Source organism: Macaca nemestrina, chromosome 13 (genome assembly GCF_043159975.1).
Source record: "Macaca nemestrina isolate mMacNem1 chromosome 13, mMacNem.hap1, whole genome shotgun sequence".
Taxonomy (NCBI): Eukaryota; Metazoa; Chordata; class Mammalia; order Primates; family Cercopithecidae; genus Macaca; species Macaca nemestrina.
Window position 1 is genome coordinate 42,948,697 of NC_092137.1, and position 7,236 is coordinate 42,955,932.

At 48.3% G+C, this 7,236-nt stretch overlaps 1 non-coding gene across 1 annotated transcript; it reads left to right on the top strand.

The window, feature by feature from the left end:
• The first annotated feature begins 4,241 nt into the window (after window positions 1-4,241).
• TRNAI-UAU (transfer RNA isoleucine (anticodon UAU)) lies at window positions 4,242-4,334 on the top strand. The gene is given in 2 exon segments: window positions 4,242-4,279; window positions 4,299-4,334. It is a non-coding gene; the product is annotated as a tRNA-Ile (tRNA).
• The last annotated feature ends 2,902 nt before the right edge of the window (window positions 4,335-7,236 follow it).

Below are 7,236 nucleotides of genomic sequence, written 5' to 3' on the forward strand. Positions count from 1 at the left end.
TTAAAACGGTAGGTTTTGTTTTCTTAATGGTACATAAAATAATAGCACATGTTACAATTTAGGGTGTTTTAGATTTGATGAAATATGGCATATTTGTTCACAAGTATGGGTGTATCTGTAAGAGAGAATCCTATAGAAACTGCTAGGTCAAAAGATACATCCATTTAAAACACTGACAGATTCTGATGAACTATCTTAAAACAAAACCAACTATAGAGTATCCATTTCCCCACACTCTCATCAACACTGGACATTACCAATCTTTAAAATTTTTCTCATCTGACAGGCTGTCACCACTTCTTCATTTTGGTGTCAATCCGGGTAATTTGATGGGATCCCTCAAATTATCGTATGTTCCACTCTATGTGTAATTGGTTCAAATCTGCATCATACTTCCCTAGAGTGTGGGCCTTGAGACCTACACCTCTTTCTCCTCCTAAGGGAAAATAAGGGGTCATTTTCCCACGGGGTGCTGTTGAGCATCATGGACTATCAGGACAGGACGGGACATCAGACACTGACAAATGGAGGGGGTTCTGAAAGGCATTCAGGAAGGTCCACAGTGCTGCATGTGGCAGTGGCGTCTTTTACTTTTCCATTTGGAAAAATAACAATTAAAATAATCCTTTAAGATCCCCTGCTACCCATTAAAATGGAATCACTTTGGAAGCCTCCGAATGCGTGCTCACCGGTACATGAAGCATTCATTCCTTGAACACCAGATATGCGTTCATACGACAGCTGCTTGGGTGGCTTCTCATGTGGGCTTTGACTACTCTACAGCAATATTTTTAAAAGTCATATGCTGCTTAATATATATCCATAATGAAATGCTGGCTAAAAATAGAAAATATAAAACGTTTGATGGAATAAAGTAAATGAGGACCATCAATGAGAATTCTACAATTTTGAACCAAGACGATTTTCATTCACTAGACCTACACATTGCATTCAGCTCATCAAACTGTTTATATGGCTCCTCACAGTGTCTCTTGTATATCTGAAACCAAAGTCATAAAGAGAAAATATAGTGACCATTAGATCTGATTTGGCCTCTCATTATTAGAAATAAAGACCAGCCATACCCACATCATGCTATTTGCAGAATGTCACTTGCATACAGCAGTCTGAACCCTTCTGTTTTATCTCATCATTTAGACACAAAAAATGAAATAAAAATAAACCAGTTTTTTTTAAAAAATGCGAAAGGCATAAATTCCAAACATTCATTTAGGAAAGCAGTTTTTGTCTATTTTTGATGCTACAATGAGTCATTAAGTTTCATACATTTTAATATACATTTGTCCCAATACCAGATATATGTTATTTTAAAAGATATTTGTTAACAAAGCATGCTTTCCCCTTACATAATTACTTTAAACATTCTGCATTACTTGGAAAATGTGAAAAGGTTGAAACTCGTCTGTTAATAATATAGATATTACTGCTGTATTTATTTATTTACTGAGACAGGGTCTCTCTCTGTCGCCCAGGCTGAAGTGCAGTGGTGTGATCTCAGCTTACTGCAACCCACACGAAGTTTCGCCATGTTGGCCAGGCTGGTCTCAAATTCCTGGCCTCAAGTGATTCACCTGCCTCAGCCTCCCAAAGGGCTGGGATTACAGGCGTGAGCCAAAGCGCCCAGCCGATATTACTGTTTTAAAGTTATACATGGATCTAAAATAAGTTTTATTTAACAATCCCTTCTCTATTACACATCATACACAAATCATTGCATGATAAAATAATTTCTAGGTGTTGGCAAGAGTATACATGGTAAAAGGGGTCCTCTGCCAGTCAAGCCAGGCTGGAGAGCTCTTATCTAGTCTACATTCTTCAATTTATAGATGAGCAAATTGAGGCCCGGAGAGAGTAAGAGACTTATTACAGTCTCTTACAAACTTAAGAGGACCACAGCGAAGACTCCTAGTTCATTGTTCTTTAGAGGCAGTCCGGGTCAGGTTAAGTGCCTTTCAGGTCCCAGGAGACTTTTCCTTGCTGGAAAAGATTTCCAGCAGCGGAGTTTCTGACCCTGCCCCCTTCACCAGGTGCAGCTTTACCCGCACTAGGCTCCTCATTCGAAAACCAATATTCTTGGGGGCTAAGCAATTTAGGTTCCCTTTATGAGGTGCTGCTTTCCCCTTACATACTGTTGGGGAATCAGTATCTGCGGAACCAGTAAAGGAGTAGATACATGAATGGGGCTAGTGGGAAGGGACGCTGGACCACCGAGGGTCAACTCTGCTGCTCGTGGTTCACCAGGTGGGCTCTGCCTGAGAGACTCCGGAGGAAGGGCAGATTGCGCAAACGCTACGGGATTTGAGAAGACGCTGTGTATGGGTCCACAATTTACTTGTTTACCAAGAATTAACCTGTTTCAGTTTAGAGGGGAAAAAATCATCCCCACCCTGCACAAACCATGCATTTACCTTTTCATCCTGTTCCAGCTGTCAGGAAGAACTTATTTAACAGATCACTCTCTGTGGCCTTGATTTACCCTGGCCTCACCCACAAAAGCTCCAAGGAGCCCAATCCTGGCATGCTGTAAAGAGCCCTGCATCCCACCACCTGCCTGGTGCGGGATGGGATCTTGCGGAGATGACCATCCCTGTTCTGAGTTCCTGAGTCTCCATGCGTGTCTCTCAGCTTACAATACTATCTGGAAACAGCCTCCCCTGGCTTCTTTCTAGGGAGACCTTCCTAAAAACTCCTTCGGGAGGCCCCCTGCCTTACACAGAATCTCTTGCTACCTCCTCCCGGTCTAGCTGATCACTTTAACTCTTCTGCTTGAGTTTCAAGGCCTTCTACAGTCCAGTACCATCCCACTGCTTGACATTTGTGGCCCTAACACAACCTGTTACTGTGGCCAAGTCATTTGACTACACAAATGACCTTCATTCTGTCCATCGCTTGCTCATGCAGTTTCCCCCATTATTGCAATAATCATTCTGTTGTTTGCTCGGCGCTCTCCTAGGAGAGCGGAAGTCACCAAACAGGTGATCAACATGCCAACAGGTGCTCAGAGACCATCAAGATGAGTGAGACAAGCCTGAAGGAAGAGACGGGGGGTGGTGGGCACTCGGAAGGCTGCTGGCACTCGGGAGGTGCCTGCTACCTTCCCCAGAGGACCAGGTTCCTGGCAGGCTTATCAATTAGGTACAACAGGCACAGTGCCTAGACCAGAAAAAAACATTTAAAAGTTAATTTCTTTTGAAATGAGAAGAAAACAAATATAGTAATAAATGAAAAAATAGTAATAATATAGCAATAAATTCAGTTTGAATTACATTCATTTTTATATCATCACAGTGGTAAAATATAATTTTTCAAAACTTTTTTTTTTAAATGGAGGACAGGAGCCTACGAAGACAAAAGTGCCTACGGCCCAGAACAGTCACAACTCAGCCTTGGGTGAAATGGTTAGATTTTGCTTTTAAATGGTTATCTAGATATTTGTATGAGATCTCCTCACTTTAAATACTGGAAATTAGTTTTAACATCATTTTGTGGCCCAACAAAACACGCAGGGTTTGGGCTGCAACTTCTCCAAAGCCCGAGCTATGTCCGCGTCCTCCGCTTGGGGTGGCCTGGCCAGGTTTCGGGTCCCCGCCTCCTGCCTGGAGGGCCCAAGGGCCGCGGGAACCTGGCGAGTCAGACCAGGCGCCAAGCCACAGCCGCGCGCCGTCCCCGGCCCCTGGCCTCGCCCAGCCGGGGCGCCCCCTGACAGCCGCCACTGGGGGGCTCCAGACGCGCTCCTTCCGGGGGCCCCGCGGGGAGTCGGGTCGGGCCTCCCCGGGGCGCGGGAGCAAGGTCGCCCGGCTCATCCACATCCCCAGCCCCACCCCCGGCCCGCGTCACCACCGCGGCGAGGACCGCCTGCCGCTCCCCGGGCCTGGGCCCTGCCCCTCGCGGGCCGCCTCTGGGACGCGAAGCCCATAGAGGGGGTTTTCCGGCCGCAGGCGCTGGGGCCGCACCTCCTACGGCGAGGCCCGGGGCTGCGCGCTGCGCTCTTTGCAGGGCCCCCGTGGCCCTCCCGTCACGGCCAGGCTAGGCGGCTCCTGTCCCGAGGGCAACACTCGCACGCTTCCCCTGCTTGCTCCGCCGGGGGACAGCCGGGAGTTGGGCGCCAAGTCGCAGAAGGCTCGGGCCTGGGCTCGCGCCGCGAACGCGCATGCTCCGTCGAGGCCCGCCGCGGGCGCCAGTGCGCCCTGATAGAGCCATCGCGAGGCCCGCTCAGCGGAGCTCCAGTGGCGCAATCGGTTAGCGCGCGGTACTTATATAGCAGTACATGCAGAGCAATGCCGAGGTTGTGAGTTCGAGCCTCACCTGGAGCACGACCCTTTTGGATGTCTGCAACCCCTTTTGTGTATCTCCTTGCCAGAAGGAAGGAGTTAGTCTTTCTTTAGACTTCTCCCTTCTTGTCTCTAATTGCTGTGTCGCACGTCTCCATTGGTCGCAAGCAGAAAGCAGCTCGCAGTGGACTCTCAATGCCTGTTTTCCGAGCTACTTGTTGCCAACGCGCGACATCCAGCCGCTCGAACCCGGACATCCACCGACTGCGTCCTTCTAGTGCACTTCTTAGGCGGGTCCTGCAACTGCACCTAGTCCCGGACCACGGGAGGGCGGATGGAGGTGGCGAGGCGCTCCATTGTGGCGGGGTCCCTAGCTGGCCGTGGGGATCGAATATTCTGGGCACTTCACTCTACAGTGCGAGCCGGAGCTCCCGGTGCCGAGATGAGGCCCAGGGCCGGGCCCCTGCCTCTCGCCCCCTGGCGGGGCCCAAGCACCGCCGACCACTCCCAGGCGTTAGGGCCCGAGGCCCAGCGCGGGGCGTCCGTGGAGCTGTGGAGAGATCTGGGGCGGCTGTTTTCCGCCCTTGTAACTCGTGATGAGTTCTTCCCCCTCGCTTCTGTCTGCAGAGACCAATAGACTGCGGGCCCTTCTCAACCCAGGCGCCCGGCCGTCCCTGGGCAGATTTGCAGTTTGGGGAATGTGCTCGGAGAGTTCCCCTACCCATCCTGTGCCCCTTCTCCTAGTGGCACGTCACAGATCCTGGTTCAGAAGTCCTCCCGGGGGCCGGGAAATAGGCCAAGTTGTGGGCGGATGCGCCCTGCTCCACATCCCCAGGGGGGTGGGCAAAGCGGGCACAAGCTTAGTTAAGGGTTGGAAAGACTCCCGGACGTGTTCTTTCAAAGGGGAGATTTTCAGCTGTTTTCATGGACGGGATCGTTGCTAGATTTTGGATGCAAATATTACCCCGCGAGTGGTAAAAAGCAAGACCTAAAACGTTCAGAGAAGTGGATGGAGGAGGGAGCTCTCGTCTATCTCCTCCGCTAGCCCAGGCTTCGGTTGCTCTCACCCACCCAGCCCCCAGATGCAGAACAGGAACCTTGTGCCAACTGGAATGTGGGAAGGGCCGCCCACTTCCCCTCGTCCTGGCGCCGGGTTCCTCGCCAACCCCGGGGAGGTCGCCTCTGGCTCACAGACATCCTCAGAGGCATGGGGTGGGTGCCCTGTAGAAATGCAGCCCAGGCTTGGAAACAAATAAAATCTCTATCCATTTGATAATAATAATAATAATAATAATAATAATAATAATAATAATAATATAGGTGCGGTGGCTCACGCCTGTAATCCTGGCTCTTTGGGAGGCCAAGGTGGGCGGAATTTTTTGTTGTTGTTGTTATGACCCAGGAGTTTAAGACCAGCCTGGCCATCAGGGTGAAACCCCGTATCTACTAAAAATAGAAGAATTAGCCGGGTATGGTGGCACATACCTGTAATCCCAGCTACTCGGGAGGCTGAGGTGGGAGGATCTCTTGAATTCGAGAGACGGAGGTTGTGGTGAGCTGAGATGGCACCCCTGCACTCCAGCCTGGGCCAGACCTGTCTAAAAACAAAAACAACAACAAAAACACCTTGCGGCCTCGCGCAGTGGCTCACGCCTGTAATCCCAGCACTCTGGGAGGCCAAGGTAGGCGGATCACGAGGTCAGGAGACCATCCTGGCTAACACTGTGAAATCCCGCCTCTACTAAAAATACAAAAAATTAGCCAGGCGTGGCGGCGTGTGCCTGTAATCCCAGCTACTTGGGAGGCTCAGGCAGGAGAATTGCTTGAACCCGGGAGGCGGAGGTTTCTGTGAGCCGAGATCGTGCCACTGCACTCCAGTCTGGGCGACAGAGCGAGACTCCGTATCAAAAAAAAAAAAAAAAAAAAAAAAAAAAAAAAAACCAACAAATTGCTTACTTTCTTAAAAAAACAAAAACAAAAACAAAACAACCCAATAGCTTTAATGGGATATAATTCCTGTACCATACAACTCGTCCATTTTAGAGTGTACAGTTCAATGGATTTTAGTATGTTCACAGGTAAGTACAATCATCACCACAGTCAATTTTCAAACATTTTCATCACCTCAAGACTAGTTCTCACCCTCCCACCTTCCATCCTGTTCCCCTACCAGCCCTAAGCAATCACAAAGCCACCTTTTGTCTCTGTAGATTTCCCTAGTCTGGACTTTCCTACGAATGGAATTATACAGCATGTGGTCTTTCGTAATTGGCTTTTTCACTTTATAATGTTTTCAAGATTCATCCATATTGTACCATATATCACTGCTTCATGTCTTTTTGTGACTAATAGTCCATCGTATCGATTCTTTCCATCTTTTAATAATGGAGAAAGGGTTGGCATTTTCAAAAGGAAATTTGCCAAAAACTGCTTTGTAAGAGGTGATTAATTTTAAAATGCACAAAGCAGAAAAGTGATCAGACTCGGTAAGTGCAGGTTTCTAACCTTCACAGGTAACTCACTGACCACCAGGAGTCTCTTAGGTACTTCTCAGAGCTCAGCTCAAAGCAAGATCCCAAACAGACAACAATAAATGAATGAGAGATCATTCTGTCAACCTCCTATCACAGAGAAATTCCTTCCACAAAACCCCAGCTCCTATTTGAAAACTACAAGCATCACAATTTCAGTTCCTCTCAAGGCAACCTATTCCATTTTCCAACAACTGTTATGGTTAGAACATTCTTCAATAATGTTTGTGTCCCTGCTGGTTACTGCTGGAATGGCAGTGGCTTTGGCAACTGTTTCTCTGTTAAGATGGTAGAGTTGGAAGGAAGCTAAACTAGTTGTTCTTTCCTTAATTTAGAAATCTTCAGCTAAGAAATTGATTAGGCCATAAACAACAAACATACTGTGAACCTATTTGTGGTCCAATGTCTTTTTT